At 39.8% G+C, this 21,049-nt stretch overlaps 1 long non-coding RNA gene across 1 annotated transcript in view; it reads right to left on the bottom strand.

Moving 5' to 3' along the window:
• Positions 1–21,049, bottom strand: part of LOC114921071 (uncharacterized) — a 114,532-nt gene that overhangs the window by 55,447 nt on the left and 38,036 nt on the right. The window lies entirely within an intron of this gene.

The raw sequence follows: 21,049 nt of genomic DNA on the forward strand, positions 1-21,049 counted from the left end.
AGTTATGAGTAGACTCTTTCTTAATCCAGATAATGTAACACCCTGCAGCGCCCAGGCATAATCTTATGATTAATCTGTCAATTCTCAGTAAATTAGCCTGTGCCTGCATATTCAAAAGATAGCATGAATGTACTGTAGAATGAGCAGGAGCTGCAGAGAGATCTCTAAAGAGCATCTCCACGTTGACCACTTCACTCCGTCTCATGTGAGCCTTTAGCCTGGAATTCTATTTAATATGAACACTGCTTTTTCAGCTGCTTGCCAAGGTGGATAAAGAGCATTTTGTGTATCTGTTGGACAAGAGTCTACAGTGAGATAAGCACCCTGTCACACAGGTGACATGTGTTATCGTGCAGGATTTCTGCTCTGACTCTAGTTGGATATGGGGCCTTGTGGCTGAAGCTACAACCTCGGCTAGTGGTGGCCGACTGCGTTACATCATTTAACGGGCATTATGGGCAAGAATTAGTAACAATATTCATAATTAGTTTAACCGACAAGTAATTCTGGTGCCAACCACCAAGGATGACAACCTTTTTAAAGTTTGATCAGCTAATCGAGCACATCCCTAAGTTTAACTGTAGCACATGCATTACAGCATCATGATGGCATTTTGGACAAACTGTAAATGCTCACATAGGTTTAAAAAAGACAAATGTAGGTTGTTACTTTTATGTCATTCTTGCTGAAAGGTGTTTAGCATGATTTCATACTGCGGTCTAAAACACTGGATCCTATTGGTTAATGTGGTTTTGAAAGCCTCTTGTCTCTTTTGTCTTCTTTACAAGGGGAGAAAAAAAATGAATGTCAGCTCATCTTTACAGACCGATCTGACATGAAAAGAATCTCCATGACAACTACAAATGGCCTTATTCAAAGTAAAATGATGTTTATTAGTGTGACAAAGTATTCCGGTTCTCTTTTGAAAGAGGTATAACAGGGTGCCCATTAAAAACCTGACTGTTTATAAAAACCTGCTGCTGTCGACTTTCTGTTCATGCAAGAGCATTCAGATATTGTGCTGTATTCTAATGGGTCCAACCTGGTCACATTACTGTTGAATTACCTACCAAGTTTACGTAATAAATGCTTGGCAGAAAAAAACATTTGGACATATCTTGTTTACCCCAAAATGGTTCCCAATCCTTTACTGGACATGATGTCTCAGAAATGCCCTAAAGCGTATTCGGTAATGAGGAAAAATGTCCAAGAATGCAGAGAGCTTTTGTAGCTGGACCTCTGGGTTGTACTTCTGCCCTTTCTCCCATTAGTGCAGTTTCTTTTCCAGGGTAAAGTGTGTTCCTGCTGCATTGGGGTTTTTGTACTGTCCCCCTTTTTAAGGGGGTTCTTGCTGACAAAGCTAGAACAGCGCATGCAAGGCGCCCCTGAAAAGGTGAGCCTCAGCTTGCATCAAAAGAATCAAAGAGTTTAGGCCTGGATAAAAAGATAAGCAGCAGAAAGCTCTGCAGATAAGAGGAGAAAAAGGGGGAGTGTTTAAAGGGTTAGAGGAGCTTTATTTTTCCAGGTATGTGTATGTGTGTGTGTGTAAGAGAAGTCTCTCTTTAGAGTTTGCTCATCGGGAGTCTGAAAGACATTCCCCATAACTTACTTACTTAATATGAACAGTTTTGAGATATTTTGGGCACCTATGCCAGTTTTTAGCTGTCACTGCACTTCAGCGATTGCCATACGCAGCTTACAAAACTAAGCAAACGCGAGTCAAAGCGGGAAGCCGCAGGGAGATGAATCGGCCATATTTTCCTTAGTTTGAATGTTGCCCACAGCTGACTGGAAGAAAGCGAGTGCAGCTGGTGTCTGATGTGACTTTTGTTCAAACAGCAGGCAGGTAAAACTTCACAGCCTGTAATGGGAAGATGGCTCAAATCTGCCAGAGGATTTTATCCACTTGTATACTAAAACAAATGGCCCATTTTTTTCTGGAGTGCAACTGCAGCTCTCAAAGTGTCATTACCAAATACACTGACGATACTGACGGTCCCTTACCTCACAGCTGTATTTCTCCAGTAGACATACATGGCATCCCTTAAAGCTCTCCTTTAGAAACACTTCAAACCATGTTTAAATGACTCAGATTCATGGACTCACAAATGAGTATGTACATAGGCAAAGCAAAGAATCAAGTATTTTAGGCTTCTTTGCTACTTTTGCATGTTTAACTGCATGTAGTCCTGCAACTCCAGCGAATTGCAACATGTGTGACTTGCTGGCTTTATTGGCCTCCCTCCTTGTCTTTGCACTGAGCCCGTCTGGACTTCTATATTTATGTCAGGGTTATGTTAGTAACCCCCCCCCCCCCCCCCAACCCACCCTAGCCCCCAGCTGACAAACTAATGGATGAGCAGTTGCTGCTTTCTTGCCCGGGCTGATGGGCTGTCTTGAAAGGAGCTGCACGGTGGACTAAGCCAGCAGGTTGGTGAAATAAAGATAATGGCCATTATCTCCTCACCACTTGCTGTAATTGCCATATGTCCAGTGACCCCCCCCCCCCCCCCCCCCACACCTGACAGGTGTACTATGCTTCCCCTTCCCCCGCCGTGCAGGAGATGAGCTGTGCTTCACATACACGCCTTGCGTCAAGTGAAAGGCATCAATCAGCAAGTTTTTTTGGGGGCAAAAAAACAATTTAAACTGAAGAGCTCAAAATTGAGTGTTTAAAATGTGGCAGTGTCCTATTTATTTGCATACAGGGTGCTTTCTTTCCTTATTATTTTTTGTGATGCTTCAGTACAGTGACAACGCTAGCAGGGCTATCAACAACAGTAAGCAGAATCACATCGCCCTGCTGTGAGTGTGCAGGAGGATGTGCCTCCTCAGAATGGGAAATTAATCATTCAAAAAGGAGGAGCTTCATCTGAAGTGTTTCAAAGCTAATTCATCTTTTGTTCTTTAAAAAGGGATACAATTGAAACGGTATCAAACGCTGTTGCTATGGAGACACCAGTCGTGGTCCGCAGATAGGAAGCAAAGAGACGAGTGCCAGAACTGACTTCAGACCCGAGTGTGAAGGAGCACAAGAGAGATCCGATTGATACATCAGTTAAGTATGTGCTACAAGGCCACGGGAAAAAATATGCAAAATAATAAAAAATAATGAGGAGGCGATTCAAATACCACAGACGCTGTTTAATGCGTTCTTTGTGCTTCACGTAAATAGTGCTCTACCTTTTGGAATTTGAACTTCACCGACCCAGACAAGCATCTCCTCCCTTGATGCACCACCTTCCAATAAATCCTTCATACACAGCAATCAAAGACGCATGAATTATTCAGTGTTGCCAAACAACTCACACATAATCATTTAATGAGTTTCTCCCCTATCTTTTTTTTTTTTTGCTTCGATATACTCAGGTGAAAACAACTTTCGTTCTACGAGGGAAAACTTGGCTGGTTTGTCTTTGAACATAAATATATCTTTTATCTGAGTCGAGACGCCTTGATTGTTACTTGTAAGACTGATGGAATTTAATGTCTTTTTAATGAAATACAAACAAGAGATTAATGAAATTATGAGATTAGTAGCATCTTTAAACTGTAAACATACAACACAATTAGTTTGTCAGAAAAGCCGCTGCACCGTCTGTCCAAACACGAGCAGACCGGGCTTTCTCTGCCGGCGCTCATCTCATTTGTCACGCGTTGACTGGACCTGATTTTGGGGAGAAAACAGAAGAAACACACTCATCTTTGGCGCTCTATATATCATAACCAAACAAAAAAAAAAAAACAGAAAACCTGACAAGATGTTCCGCAGGAGTGATTGAGCTGTTGGTGTGTGACAAAAATTGGAAGCGAAACAAATTAAGAGCAGACAGACTCTTTGAGCCTCAGAACGAGTCTGGAGTTATGCTATGAATGTATTGAATTTCAAAAGATAGAGTCTGGTTTTCACTCAGATGAACCATTAGTACTGGAAAATAATATCACTTATATAAATATATATACTTAAGCCCCATTTCCACCAAGCAGTCTGGTTTGGTTCAGTACAGTTCGGTACGGTAAACCCTGATCTTGCTTGCGTTTCCACAGACAACCGTACCCTTATTTGGTAAGCGGACTATAAGCCAGATGTAGATCACCGCGTCAGCTATGTAATAGTGTGACATCATAGCAGCCCAACACAGTGTGGCCCGCTATTAATTAAGTTCAACATTCATGAATAACAGGGAAACAGCAAACAACGGACCCTTTAGAGTCAGATTGGTAACCTTGGCGCCCCAACAGAAGGGCCTTACTTTGGTACCATTCCTAACTTTTGACGGTGGAAAAAGCCAATAAATGGGTACCATACCGAACCAAACTGAACCGGACGGCTTGGTGGAAAGGGGGCTTAAGATTCAAGGAGATGGATTGTCACAATTGCCTACACTTAGGGTGGTTTCACATTAGGGACCTGGGAGCTTGACCAAAGTCGGCTTAATTATCTCCGTGTGAACACAAATGTACCGTACTCGGGTACTGTGCCCGAGTCCGCCTAAAGAGGTGGACTAGGTAGACAAGATTCAACTCCTGTCTCAAGAATCTGGATGGTCTGGATGGTTAATTGAAAATCTTGAAACCCATTTGCTGTCGTCCAACTGCTTTCAACGCTTGGGGGGAAACACCAATATCTCAGGGCTTACAGTTTAGCTTGCCAATATCCAGCCGATACCAAATTCAAGCTCTTCTGTCTGCTTGGGATCTTTTTAGGTTGAATTAGTAAGTTCAAATGCAAGAATGAGGTGATAGATGGGATACAACATCTACAAGCAGATTGCTATATGTGTGTGGATGTATGTTTGTAAAAACGAGTAAAAAGCTGAAGTGTTGTCAGACAATAGATGGTAGCGGGTTTTTGGATTACATTTCGGTCAATGTCCACATGGCCTGTTTTCCTGCTGACAACCAGAGCGCACTTGAAAGTGATGGATGAGTACAAGTCTAGAAATGGAAACCTGAACACTTCAACAACAACAACAATAAAAACGTGTCCCTTGCCTACACATTCTGAATTGTTTGCAGATATCCGTTGATAGAAATGGGTACATTGGCCTGCCCATACACCCAGTATTAGCCTCTCTGACTTAATTGGTTGTGCCCTCCTCTGAGAAAAGACAGATGATCTATGAAACTTCAAGACACTGGTATTGAACAGTCCTTAAAGTGACTCTCTTTCATGTCATACTGTAACTATGACATGTACAAAAGTTTGATTTAATGACATGCTTTACAATTTGGAAATTGATCTGTTGCATGTTCCCGTCAATTCTTACGGGTTATGTAATAAAATGACTAAGACAAAATGTTCTCTTAACTCACAAAAACTGTACAATTTTAAAACTAGCACAAATTTAATCAAAAGACTTAACGACTCATACATTACATGAGCACCTTGAATGCATAATTAACCGGCATTGGGGAAAAGGAAAGAAAGTTTTTGACAACTGCAGCAGGTATCTTAGCAGCTGGAGAATATGGCGGCTAATTAAGTTAAAGTGTCAGGGATGTCACCGTTCACTCTTCACTACCTGCCAAACACTGTTCTGTCTCGCAGCCTTCCTGTCCTCCACCTGGAAAAACAGAAACACAGTGACTCCCACACACATTGCTGCCAAACGGAGGAGAAGAGGGGAGTACATGTTGTCTAACATCGATGTGACAGAGCAGGTTTGCTATCGGAATAAACTAACAAATTGTAAATATACACAGGATTAGGGTTAAATAGTGTTATCATCGAGGCCAATAAGCAACCAAATAATCAGCTGTTCTGCAGATAAGGGGTGTGAATCTCTCCTCTACAAGATGATTCAACAACATTAATAAAATTATTTGGTACAATTCGATAGGATAGGAATTCATAATTGAATCCAGTGTGTATTTTTTTAGTCCTTGTGTTTATTACGTATCCAAGAGAAAAGAGAATAGGCCTGCTTTACAACAACTATTCAGACATGATGTATATTATGTCAAGTATTTATCACACACCATTTGCTGAAATCACGTTGGACTGAATCTCATTCATCAGCAATTCTGACATATATATGCCGGTTAAAGGCACAGTCTGTAGATTCTGCCACCAGGGGGCTCTCAATCAATACAATAACGAAAAGTTGACGTTAAGGCTGGTGGGGAATCATGGGAGTGATTCTCTCTGCTCCTCCCTGCTAGATATCGTAAGTAAAAAGCACATTTTCATGCCTTAAAGTAGAAGAAAAAGTAGTTTACTGAACGATATGAAAATGTCTGATTAGGTGTTGAAAAGGTCAGAATTCAGAATAAAAGTCATACAAATTAAAATTTATGAGTAAAACATGGGAGCAGCTAAGACCCTTTTATGGCTTTTTAATGCTTATTTGATTAGTAACTATTCCTTTAAACAATGGACTCTAACCTTGTTTATACCAAAGGAAACTTGAGTGCTATAAAGAAAGCTGAATGGATATTTAAGTATGGAGCCAACTGTACAAAGTTGCAGTATAGCTGTACTGTTAAGGCTAATGTGGGCAGCGGGGGAGAGGGGGAAGAGAGCTTGAGAGCCTTGGCTGTGCTGACAAACCAATGGAGGATATTATCTATTTATGTTCTTTAATATGATAACTAGCTTTGCATTTTACTGGAGTAACTAACGGTACAGCCAGGACCATTAAAGTGCACTTAAGTAAAAGTATTACAAATATAGATGGTGGTATTGCATAATAAGTGACTATAAATGGACTGCATGAAAGAGGAGATGAAAATGAGAACACAATATGAGGTTGTCTTAATATCTTTTAAATGTCAGATTTTTTCAAGTAGTATTTCTGCATCTTCTTTAGAACTCTTCTTTATTAAAAGAGAAGTTGATGTATTATTAGCAGTGGTGCCACTCGATCAATCCATAAAATATATCTAATAGCACCTGTTGTATTTTGTAAACTTCATTTAAGTAGGGCGCCCTTAACCTTTTGTTCATGTCTGATCCATAGACTGTGAAAATATGGATGTAGTGTCAGTGAGGTCATTGTCATTCCCAATGATGACAGTGTTGTGGTTACATCAACATCCATCAAATACACAGGAGAGGGGGTCATGTACATGTTCATAATCCATTGAAAATATCAAAAAGAGAGGGAAAAAAAACAATAGATAAACAAAGATGGAATTGTCGGTCTCTCCTGGATCATCACAGCACAAACAATAGTCACCCACTCATTTCTGAAGTGGAGTTTTGAAGCCCTGTGATGGCGATCGCCATATTGGTAATGTTGTTCCAAACAGCTACAATGAACCAGCCTGTCAGTCAACTCAGCTATGCCCCAAATTTTGCACAACCGTTAGCCTTATTATAATTAAGACAGGGGTTATAAAACAACTCAACCCCTGTGTTAACCAATAAAGACGTGAGCCATAGAAAACAAAACCTTTTTTGAGCCAGGCTGTAAACATGTTTATTTCTGCTGTCAAATTGGCATTTTAACATGGGTGGTAATGGGATTTAGCAGCCAGCTTCAAGTTGACACTCAAGGAACTGCAAAGGTTGCTTGGTCTGGTGTTTGCTAAAGAATGGAGGTTTTTGGAACATCCCTAAGTTCCTGACTACACTCTTCATCCACCGTTGGATGCAGGTAATGGTGCCTAAACAATCCTTACAGAGGTTTTGTTTTCCTATGTAAAGGTGGAGCATGAATCTGTAACACAAGTATTCCTGAGACGCCCCAGCAATGAATGATATCTAATTATTCAGATTTATGTAAAGGAAACCTTTCAAGCACAGTTATCTTCACGAAGACAAGCTTGTCAAGGTCAAACGTTGACAAGACCTGAAGCATGCATCATCCTCTGTGTGGCAGACAGATTTATGTTTGTTCATGCAAGTGTCCCCCAAGCAATTTGCATCAAAATGCAAAACTCATTGCAAACCTATAACCTGCATTAATCATTTTAATGTTATGCACCCAGTGATCTAATGGAGACTATACAAGGGAGCAAAAAAGTCCTGACCTCTAAGCAGGGGAAATCAAGCGACAGTGCAACCAATTTTAAGAATAAATTAGAAATTACTTTGAAAATCTTCTAGGAGTGTGGCACATGATGCCTTCAAGTTTGTCAAATGGTTCCCCATATTAATGATGTCTCCCTGATATGTGGAAGGTTTTATACTTTGGCTACAGAGTGTTAAAAAAAAGAAAGAAAAAAAAAGGAGTCTCAGTGACGCACCCCATTAGTTTCTGAAGCCAAACAATCGCTGACGCCATATTGGAAATGCTATCGACCTCTGTGGACCATGAAAAAAAGGCAACATAGCCTACAAATAAAAGAAAGAGACTATCAAAATTATGAATGAGCACTGGGAACATGGTGCTTATGGCTTGCAGCTCGCAATACTTGTCACCTCTGATGCTTACTTTACTTTTTATAAATGGATGTCATGACCTCATGTGTCTTGCTGAAAGGCAAAAAAACAAGGCTGAAAGTGTTTGAAAATCAACCACCAACTCCCAACTTCTCCCCTGCATCACAAAGTTGGGACCAGCTCGCAGATAGCTAGCAGGTAGACAAGCTAACCCTGAGGAGCAAACAGTGCCATGCTGTCCTTGGAAGACAATACCAAACCAGATAGTCACCCAATCAGGTGTTCCAACCAAGTAACTTCTTTCATGAAGCAGTTTTGCTAAGCTACAATGAAATTAAAGTTATTTTAGAAGTGTATGGCTGGATGTGCTTTTGGTTAGCAGAGCTGCTAGCTTAATAGCAAGTTCAATACTCTGTCTTTTTATAAAGGGCCCAGCTAATGTGGATACTGTTGTAAAAAGAAGCTTTTCTGATGAGTCCCTTCCCTCCCCAACATTGTGAAGCTCTATCTTATTAATTTTGTCCAGATCGTATCTTACTGGTGTCAAATAAGGTAATAAAATTGATAAGAAACTATGATAGTTTCAGCAAAGACTGAAGCTTTTTGTTGTTCTTTAGTAATATCCTGTTCTGGGAGTTTTAATTTTCATTTGGTCACAGACTTTTAAGAACAGACTCACAATTCTTCACTTGGTGTCAATGTGCCATCTCCATTAATATAATATGTACTATCAGACAGTTATCTCTTGCAGGTATGAGGCCAGTAAATGAGAAAACACACTCTACAATTCCCTCTCCTGCTCTCTGTAAAACATTCAACAAAGTTTATTTTCCTTTTGCAGATCCAAGATTACTAATCTAACATTATTCAGACCTGCAAAACACTCCACAAGATTAGCAGTGACTGCATCATATATCTACTTAACTTGTCTTTCAGATAAAGGGCAGTGTGGGATTTGAGAGACGGCCTTCTAGGTAAACCAAGGAGCGTTCTCATTCCTCACATCTGAAGCTACAGTACGGCAGGTGATAAGCGGGAGGACGGGAGGCCCTTTATCAGTATTTACAAAGAGAAGTACATACTGTGTTTGGTGATGAACATATAGATGCATTTGTAATTGGTCCACTGAAGACAGCAGTGTCTGTACGCAGTGGGAGAAGCTACTCAGCGGTAGTGAAACTGAAATGATGGATGCAGAGGCAGCCAGTGAAGATAAAAAAGCACACCAAAAGATGTAGGTGAGAAAGAGAGTGGGAGAGTCAGGAGAGGAAAAGCAATGATATACGCTCGTTTTGGGAGAGACACTAAGATAAGGCAATGGGTGCACATCAGTGGAAACAGATTAAACGGAGAGAAAAAAAACAAGATTGAAGCACTCAAGAGACAGCATCATCACGTCCACACTTGGATTCTTCTATTTCCTTATATATCGATAACAACTTGTGTAAACGTTAGATTTGCAGTGTAGTGCCAGACAACTGAGGAATACAAAAAAAAAAAAAAAATGGCGGTAGCATAAAACACAAACAGGAAACATATCTCATGTTCCAGGATTTAAGCGTTTATGCCCCATTTTGACTGATCAGAAACCATAATGCATCATGCCTCCATGGTATATCAAATTCAAAGCATGGAGGAGCAGGAAGAGGCCTTTAAAATTAAAATTAACATCTCAATGAGGCCAATCAGCATTCTTTTTTTCAAACACGGAGTCCTCCGCAGATGTACAAGGAGAGACATATTCTCTTGATTTACTCAAGCTCAAAATCCTATCATGTATACTGGTGAGATTTATTTTGTATGCATTGCATCATTTTAAGCTGGCAAGCCATTTTTCAGTCTTTTAATTTACAATTGTTGGCACAAGGTCTTGCTGATTACACATGGTTGCAGCAACACCCAAAACAGAAAGAGCCAGGAGGCATCTGCAGGAGTCTTCGGCCAATTTTTAAAGATGTGCATAATAAAAATCTTGATTTAAATCTGTGTCGGAGTGAATAGTGTCATACTGCGGGGAAAGTCAAGAGAATGAGATGAAAGCAAAGTAAACCTTAGTGATGTGATACAAGGAGAGACACATCATCCATTCAAGGCCAGTTGCGATGTATCAGCCCCTGTCATTTTGTTGTTTATTGATGTATTTTGATTGGTTTGTACGTAGATGTGACTTACAACAACAGGTTCACCGTAAGAATTTTGTCCTCCTGGTCGCAGGATATAAATGTTGTCACCAAGCGGCAACCTACGGTGTTGAAAAATAAAGCAAATGTGAAGTGCACAATCCTGCAGGTTGTCAAGGGTCGGCATAAGGCTGGCTCCAAGAGCCCTGGAAGTCTCATACATACCACTTTCAAAAATGGCATGGACAAACACTGTACTGGGGTGAGTTTATTAAAACACGTCCATTTGGATTTTCAATACGTGTTATCCATAGTTAGACAGGTAGCTGACCTGATTGAAAGGTGGGAGCGAAGTAAAGGTTTACCTGGAGGCTTAAAACCCACCTCAGCTCCATGTCTGTGTGAATAGGAAAGAACTTTAACAAATAGCTACAGGATGGACCAATGAAAGGCTTTCCCTTCAAACATAAATAAAGAAGTGTTATGATCAGTAACAGTATTTTAGTCCCAGAAATGCTGGGATATACGTCCAGAAAAATAATGGAACGTCAGCAGCTGGAGAGGGTGACTTAACCTTGTGTCCCTTAATAACACAAAAACAAGAAAAAGACCAGAATTTCAGGCGAAACCTCACTGTACTTTTGCACCAAACAGGACAGACATAAAACTGGGGATATGTGCTTTGATAATTGGATTACATCCTCGAAAGCCTGCTGAACTCTGCCGCTTGCTCATACAGACAGTTTTTAATGGGAATACAAAGCAAAGCCCAGGGCATTACTGGGAAATACTTTTGCACTGGCAGGGAGTGGATGATGAGGCTGGCAAGCAGGAGAGAAAAAAAAAAACCCACAGCTACTGAGTTTGTCATTGCTCACTCGAAAAAGCATTGATCTCTAAGACTCATGGTGCTCTGGCTGAAGTACCAGCATCTGGAAATTGAGGGGTTGGCGAAAAAGAAACTTGGCTGCATCCTTTCACCAAGTTCACTCAGTGGCCACTTTTCTCTCAATGCTTTTCCCAATGTTGTTGCAATGTTGTAGTTCCCAGTATAGGTTACAATTGGGGGTGTTCCTAGACAAATAATTTCAAAGTCGATTGAACACAAATTTCTATTCAGACTAGCAAAGTATTTGAAAGGAAGGAAAACGTTCCAAAAACAGTTCAAATTTAGCAAAATCTTTCGAACACAGCTAAACCCCCCCCCCCCTCGGTTTGTGAGGCAAACAACACACCAACAAGTGTTGCACTGGTTTACTGGGCAAGCAAACTGGTTCAGATGTAACTGATTCTACCCGATCTAAAAAGCCATGGGATTTTCTAAAGAGGTCCAGTAACAGAAACGTGGTATAACTGGAATGAATATTGGAGATGCTTTAGAAAAATGGAGAGAGGTTAGAATGCAGAAAGGTTTCAAGAACGATGCAGAGGTGGCTAAACACTTTAGCTTCTGTGTCCTCGACCTAGCAACCTGCATGCATATCAACTCTAGGGACGAGGGGGCGAGGGAGACAGCTCTCTCCAATGTTTTGAATTCGAAATGCGAATTGTCGGTCAGTTGGGTTCAGTTTACAGATATATGGTACAGAATATATTGTTACATGAGACAACTTTTCATAGTAACGAGGAGAATGGGGTATTATCCAAAAGCATAGTTAAGTCTGTAGAATCCAACATCATGATGTGCAGAAATCAAGAGTTAACACCAAGGAGGCTGAAGCAGTGAATGTGTAAAATCAGTTTCACGGTGTGCTCACCTTATTGTCCTCTGTGACTTCCCCCTGGGCTGCTGTTGTTTTAACTGCCTAGACCGTATTAAAGAACATTCAAAGCTCCAATGAGTACAGCTTTACCAAATCCTTTACAGTATACTGCATACGAAGAAGCAGAGAACGGGTTGTAATTAAAATGAAAGACACTGAGGATAAAACTGCATATTCAATCAAAGACAAACAATAATCCATCCCTAAAGTAGAAACAGCTGAGCTTCAAAATGAACCAATGCAGTGAATTGCCTTTTTTTGCATTATTTTAAAGTATACTCTGGTGTAAAGAGCAAAAGAGTTGATATGGGGGTGCAACGGAACAAGGAAAACCTTGATGAATGATTGGGAGGACACATACAGTGTCATCTGTATTGAAGTAGATGATAGCCTTTCACCTCCATTCAATGGGCCAGCTTATTTTCATTCCTGTCACCTCGACGCCCTCTCGATACTTAGTCAAGACTGAGCCTTGTATTCATTGTCTATTACCAACGAATGAGGCGAATGAAACTGCATGCATTAAATAAATGATGTGGGCCCCTGACAATCCCATTACACCAGAACTGTTTTCCTTTCCTTTGCCTTTGTTATAATTTCCCAAAGCGCATGTTGCTTCTCTTGCTTTGTTTGTCATTATTTCTGACATGTCTCTTGCAAAGCATTCATTTGTCAAATGCAAGTGGTAACATCTTTCAGAGCTCTGCTTCCAATTCCATTGTCTTTGTCATTTTAGATGATGTTATTTGTCATCTTTATCTACTCCAGACAGCTTTCTTAATAAATCCTTTGTCATATATTTGCAGTGGGTAAACAAATGGTCCTGTTTACGACTATGATTTTACATCAGTGCCAAAGCATTTTGGACATTTAATGCTCTTGGGGAAACTTCAAGAACAGTTTGCCAGCAGAATTTGCCAGCATACTTGGTCATTCACATATTTCTATACCTTACATATTCAGCCTTATCATAATCTCTTTCTAGCATTTAGGCTAACATTTTGTTTCGTATTACCCCATCCAGGATCCAGGGAACTGGACATGCAAAAAAAAGAAAAAAAAAACCTTCATTAGCAAACTTAATTTGACCTTTAAGCTACATTTCTGGATCCAATACAATTCAGTCTTGTATCTTTTCTAACCAAACTCTTTCTAAAGAATAATTCAAACATGAGTTGTAAGTCATGGATTTATCCTTTAGCTGTGTAGCTGCTTGGGTGTAAAACAAGCTAGCAAATTTAATTATTCCTCATTATGAGCTAGCTTTATTAACTTTGCATGAATATTTTATCGCATTTTTCCATTAATGAACACAGGAGAAATCCAAGTAATTTTAAACAGCTGGTTGAAAGAAAAAGCTAAGGTGTTTAACACTCATGAGGGTCCCCAGCATCCTGCCTGAGGCATGTCTGTTTCGATAAATTGAGTCAATAGATGTGGGGTGTTGCTTGTGGCTGATGACTTGTTATGTGTTGCAAACATATTCTAATGGATTCCTAGCAGACTGACTAAATGGGTGTTATTATTTTGCATGAATTTGAACTTAACCTGATGGTCTTAATGAAACCGATATAATATATTCTTGTGACATTGGCAGTTTCAAATTGGATTAAAAGAAATCAATCAAAACAAACAGTATAAAGGAAAATCACAGACCAGCTCACTTTATTGAACTAACTTTTGCAGAATGAAGGAATAGATTAGCTCTTTTTCTGCACACATATATTATATTTAATCTCACTACGTTAAATTTACACTTCATCTTCGGTCTGTACCCATAATTAGATGGCAATCAAAATTATATTCACCTAAAAAAAAATTGAGGCTACTTTTGTCTTAAACCAGAACACAGTTTATGATTATCACAGTCACATGTCTAAAATCCACCTCTGCTTTTATATTGTATAATTTACAACTGCTTAATTTCTATTAAACCATAATCAATTCTGATGTCTGAAGAGGTCATCTTTGTATTCCATGATAATCTGAGGGGTCCATGTAAACAGTCTTACTGGTCAAATAAATATGCAAAATACAAAATGAACCCATTTATTTACACAAGCACAATCTTTAAAATTCAATGTTTGACGAGCTCCTCTGCACAAACACATTACAAATAAAGCGAGATAGTGCTTACTCCTTATTCAAAGCCTTGGGATATTTACTTTTTAAATTATGAATCCAATAAGCCTCTCTTTACACAAGTCTTTGTTATCCGTGTCTTCTCCCTTCCTCAGTGGTGTAACGATCTCAATAACCATAAAACACAGCGTACAGACTTTATGGACTATGACATTAGAATGTCTTGCTACAGTATGCAAGACTTCTCATCTCCTAATGTTGCTTTTATGTTCAGGCATTGAGATTTTCCAATCACTGCCAAACAAACCCACAGGGACACCTGCAGTCCATAGACACCATGTGTCATTCTGCTTTTCAGTTGGATTTTTTTTTACTTACTTTGTGTGTGGGTGTAAAAAATGATTAGTCTTAATCATTGCACTGCAGTCCCATTTCATTGCCCGTTTCCCTCCAGAGACTAATCAGGCATGATTAGCTGATGGGTTTTGAGATTGGCTTCGGAATTAATACATTTCTAAATTTAACCCCAAAAGCACAGTTTGAAATGCCACGTTAATCTTTGCAACTTTAGAAAAATGACAAGGATACTCACGTCTTCAAGTTTGGTATCGCAGACATACTGTCTACAAAAATTTGTTGTTTTTTTTCACCTGTTCATTTATTTGGTTCAAGAAATCTTGGGATTGTGTTCTTGTGTAAAACCCATAGACTGTAAATATTAATTGATGAAGCCCTAGCGACGCCAGCAATCGTCTTTTTGCCAGTCATGTGTATGTGACTTCTTGTGTTCCAGCCTCAAACGTACACTCGACGAACCTGGCTTCATTTTTCAAGACCAGAGGTTGCTGCTTGGTAAAACCACCATACTTTTGACCATTTAGTGTGCACTGGCTGCAGACACGGACTCAGGTCAGATATGGTCAGGTTTTAACGGTTCATAACTTTTAGCTGTATAATGAAATGAAGGTCATGTTGCTTTAAGGCTCAAACTTACATTTTTATTGGAGCACGGGGTCGACTCTTTCCCAATGGGAAAGCCTTTGGGAAGAATATGTTGTGTGAGTACAGATGAACCTGTGGTAGAAATACCATGACTATTTTATAGTAGATGGGGATATTACCCTTGTATCTATACCAAAGAACCCACTCCATGTAGCACACCGCACCGAGCACTACCGTTCCTGTCTGTGTAATTTGATTGCTTAGCCTTCGAGCCCTATCGAGCGGACCTAGCTGCTCCTGGTGGGAAGGTTACAAGGGACCCCGAGGCAAGACTTCACAGATCAATGTGAGCTGCATCCGAATCTCTTGGCTTCATAATTTGCCAGCCAAGTGATCAAGAGAAATGATCCAAAACGTTTCCACGTCTGGCCGAGTGAAATTCATTATCGATTCTCTGCATGGGTCAGTCAGGTATGGACTCTAAGTACATGAGAGTTCTGCATGTTCACTTCACTGTAACATCAGTCCGGATGGTATGGATATGTACAATAACATAAAGGGGAATATAGCTTTATAGATTGCCCTTTCAGTTCAACACAGTTTATAAAAGCAATAAATGTATTCACATGTTTGTTGACTCTCTTACACCATCATATACGTATATTCAGAAATAGTAGTGTATACAGTCATGAGGAAAACATTGGTGGCTGGCTGACTGGTGCTAAAGTGCGACCTCTATTGGATCCAAATTCACACATTATACCTGTAAGGACTTTCATCTCTGCAATCTTTCAACATTCGTTTTTGTTTTCCAGACATAAGTCAAAGATCATTAAACAAAGACGTCTATATTCTCTGTAAGGCACAATCGACCTGGTTGAAAGAAGTTCAATCATGCACAGAAGTTAAAAGAGGCTGTTGGAAGCAACGGTTGTATTTCTGTTGAAGAGGTTCATAAATCAGCCGGGTCCAGACAGTTTGGGTGAAATTAAAAACAAAGAAAGACAGAGATATATGAAATGAAATATTTGGTCCTTGTGCGCTGGTATGTAAAAGGCACATTATCTTCCCTTTGAGAAGAAAAATAAACCCAACTGAAAGGGCACTTCTTCTGGATTCTGCTGGCTTTGAGGTCACTTTGCACGGCTTAGACAACAACACAGCTGGCGGGACTCGAGCTTCTCACTCATCGCAGACAGTCATGACTCAGAGAGACATTTACAGAGGAAAAACTTGATTTCTGCTTCCTTAAACATATTTTTTCCTCTGATAATGTTTGGTTCTGGTTATTGTTCAGGATGCTGTGGAGAAACTGAATTTGATTAATAGCTGCTGTCCTAAGCATGGTGGCACATCAGCCAGTCAAGTGTAATCAACAAAACGTGTTTTTGTACCAAACAGAGAGTCTTTTTTACTTATTATTCTTGAATTAAAAAAAAAGATTTTCTTTTCAGGCACGGAAAAAAAAGCACACACTATTAATCATCAACAGAAACGTATTAATTAATCACTGCTTCTGCTTTTTGCCTGCGCTTTAATATCTGCCGTCACAACGGTAGTGTATGCATGACTGGCTGCATCTCTGTGTGTCCACATTGCTGGAGAGGAACGAAAAGTCCCCAACTTCATATTAAAAAAAAAAAAAACACAAATAAAAGTTAGTATTGCCCTGTGTGACGCTCAGACTCCAGAGGTTTGAGAAGACAGAAGCCTGTAGTAGCAGAATAAATGGATGTTAAAATGTAGCCACACTGGTGTCAAACATCAAGGAGAACAACTCGTGTGGCGTTTAATTTAATAACAGATACTCATTTAGTCTTTTATGGAATTCATTTTGATGTGCAGAGGCGCTGAAGGCCTCTGAGACAAACCCAGGCAGGTGGAAATATAAATCAATGACTGGGATCTGCTTTTCTCCCAGAGCCACGCCATGTGAGGATATATTAAAGTTAAAACATTTTAATTGACTCCTATTCTCTCTCTCCCCCTCTGCAGAATCCGCTAAGTATTCACTGGTGGGGATGCAATCACAGCTGCTTGGTATGCACGTGTGTGTTTCCCGGATTTCTTTATTGTCCTTCACGCTGCAGTGGCTGCAGCACAATGAGGCCATCATGGTAAATGTTGAAATGCACTAATGTGACATTATCCACCAGTACGACAGACGGTGACCCCCGCGGGGGAAACGCAGGCCTGATATGAAAATATAGCCGGGGCGCGGGATGTCTCCGGGTAATTGAATCATGTCTTACATTGTGTACTCTGCCTTTGTATGTGCTGTGTGAAAATTCATTTAATGGTTTGGAACAATGTTAATGCATTGAGAGCTATGGTTGTGAGGAGGCTGGTAACCCCTAGGAAGCTTTTGTGGAGTGAGCTTTTCTGGAAATGTAAAGGTCCCTGGCCACTGAAGAGTAGTTAACCCTTAATATTAAATGCCATGTGTGCATTGGGATGTTTGTATAGATAGGCACTATATACAAATTCCCCGTTTTCTAAAGTGTTGGGACATTGTGTAACATGCTAATAAAATCACATAATGATGTAATCTTTGAGTTATTTCCAATCAAAGATGGGTTTTCAATGTTTGAAACTCACCACATTCTGTTTTTATTCACATTTTACACAATGTACAAAGGTTTAAGGAAATCGTTTTTTGCAATAAAGCATCTTTACTTTGTTTTTTGGAAAGAAAAACAAACATAGAAGGAAGATAACAATCTGGTCAGAAATCCAGCAGGACGCTCCAAACTTAATAATGAACCCGAACAACTGAGAAATACTAAAAACTTTCGTTAGCCCTCGGCAAAAAGCTACTCTCTGAATCCAGCAGTGTGATTCAACTCTGAAGCTGTTTCAGTTTATCATTATTTTATCCCTAACACCACTACAGCTGGGCTGGAAGCCGTGAGCAAAGGAAACAGTTATAATTTCAACCTGACTTTTTTTTTTTTTTTTTATTGTCAACGTTCTGCATATTGTGTTTGGATGTAGTAGATTAATTTGAGTTAAATTTCTCTTATTAGAAATGAGTGTGACATTTCCATGGATCAGATGAACAAAACTGCTACTCATGGGCGTAATGTTAAAACCAAATTGAACCGCCAACTAGTTGTAAACACTTTCCCTCTTTGCCTATAACAGATAATTAAACTACATTTTTAATTGTCCTGTTGTGCATGCCATTAACATCAAGCATGACACATTTCACTGGAATGTGCTTGGATTATTGCCTTGATTGATCTATTTAAGCACGAGAAACACTAATCTGTGGCACCGCTGCAGTAGAAGTCTAGTAGGGGACCAAAGGAATTTTAATCTGGCAAAAACATGCTGCTGTTCAGCTTTTACACAACCAAGCCAGTTATCGCTTGAAGAACTCTAAATCTTGCTAATAATTACTTTATTTTTATCCCCACTTATTACATCAAGAATGAAGTCCGATTTGGCAACCTCTGTTTATCTTCTCAGTGAGCGGCACTATATTCAGCTGTCGCTCAACTAACTAGAACTTCTCCTTAAAGGATAATTGAGTCACTGTCAGGCAAGCAGGGAAATCTGGGCTATAAAAATAAGATATGAAAACACACTAAAAGCAAAAAACCCCAAATGATCATTTTGAACTTTATTTGTACCCGAAGGGTTTTCCGGCAAGGCAGAACAGGACAACTGATGTCTGCCACTTTGCCCTGGTGCTGTGTCATCATGTTTAAGCTAGCAGGTAGCTTGTTTGCTAGTTTACATCCTTTCAGTCAGCAACCTACGCATCTTCTCTTTGTCGCTGTGCTTGTGTCATTGCGCTCAAGTTAGCTAGCAGCTTGTTTGTTAGCTTACATCCTTTCAGTCAGCAACCTACGCATCTTCTCTTTGTCGCTGTGCTTGTGTCATTGCGCTCAAGTTAGCTAGCAGCTTGTTTGTTAGGCAAGGCAGGACGTCCCATATACATTGAAATTGGTTGCACTTAAATTAGAAGTAGCAATGCCTGCATGGTTTGTCCCTGACAGATAAACTGATGAATAAAACTATTAATGATATCACGGCATGGGTGACTTTTTCTAGGACTTTGCATGGTATGAATTTCCTGATATTCGCAATGATCCTGAGTTGAAAGAAGCAGGTTTTGCTGACTGTGCTGATTTTTTTTTTAGGGTCAAATTTCAGGTTACTGCCGAATATGATTCAGAGATTTTTTTTTTTTGTTTTGCTAGTATGTCTAAGTATAGAGAGGCATGATTGCAGATGGGATCACAGCACTGCCAAAAAGGCTCTGTTAAGAAGCTAATAGTCTCTGTGGATAACAACAACTTTCCTTTGTAACTTGTTAAATGAGACCTGAGAGGTATGATGAGTGGGTGAGCAGCAGAAAGTGAGAGATCCACACTTTGAAATGAGATAAGACTCACTGTTGACTCCTTTTTTCTCTTGAGCAAGACTTGAACAATGAGTCCAGAGAATAACTGCTCTCCTTTGCTTTCATGGCTTGGCAGGAGAAATAACTAAAGCAACACACTGAAAATGGAATATGTAAAAAGGAAGGGGAGCTGTTATTTGGACACTTTCTACGGGAAATGTGTATTTTTGTACGAAGCATAGAGCATGATTGGTTTTCACACCATTGCAGCTAATCTCTCAGTGAGATACAGCAATGCAATAAGCTTTGTATATTCACCAAGGGAGAGAGACAAAGACATCAGGCATATTATGAAGTGGGGGACATGAAGAATGACAAGTCTTTGCATTTAAATTTCAAGCATTTATCTGCTAAAGTCAGTGGTTTTCTAATGGTTTTCAACCAAGCTGAAGGAGCTGGATATTTCTCTGTGTCTTGAAAATGTGCGTTTCCTTCCAGAAAAGAATAAACTCTATTTAAAATTTTGATTTGATGGCAATTTTTGGAAGCGTTCAGAAGGCTGAGGGGCTCCTTTGAAAATTTGATGATCAACAAACATGGGCACACACCCCACACACACAAACACACACCTAGAGCGGCACAGCATGCAAACAGACCCAGCATGCAAACAGACACGACAATGACCCCGTTAGCCTCTTTTGACACGGTTAGCTGAAAAATGCTTCACAGCCCTGGGAAGCTACTAAAGAGACGGACGAAAATAAAAACATATTGATAATGATTTAATTCCATTTACCATGGGACTTTTTTTTTTTTTCCTTTCTCTACTCACTCCAATTAACTGTAGAGCCCTTCAAAGTTATGACCAACCAGGCACACATCTACAGAAAGGCAAAAAGCTTCTTGAGTCCATATTGAGGCTGCATCGCCTCAATATGGACATATCCTTTCTAATGATTTGACTCAAGTTATGACAATAGATCTGTTTGTCAGACACTTCAGTACATCATGTGCTTTGATGCAGCTTCCACTGCAGATGTTCAGAAAATATAAATCCCCACGGGCACCTCTTAAATGCCACAATCATCTTTAAAATTACAAAGTATAACATAATTAGCTGTAACTAAAGCAAACAGGGGAGAGGGAGGAGGGGTATAGTGTGTCTGCAGTAACTTGTTCATATAGTAAATTTAAGGGACACAAATATTTAGGATTCAGATGTTTTTGAGTTGACGTGATGAATGTCTCCGTTTCCTCTTAGTGCTGTTAGTTTCACTCATTAATATTTGTACATGAGCAATTAATCAATCAGTACTGTATGTGTAATATGAACAGGGTCACCTACTCATTACTGACTACACTGTGCAGTGTTTTCAAAGTGGACCTACCGTCCCTCGGTATGTCTCAGCATTTTATCCTGGTGTATTGGTTTCAGCAGTATGTAGGACGCAACTAACTTTTA

Source organism: Labrus bergylta, chromosome 23 (assembly GCF_963930695.1).
Source record: "Labrus bergylta chromosome 23, fLabBer1.1, whole genome shotgun sequence".
Taxonomy (NCBI): Eukaryota; Metazoa; Chordata; class Actinopteri; order Labriformes; family Labridae; genus Labrus; species Labrus bergylta.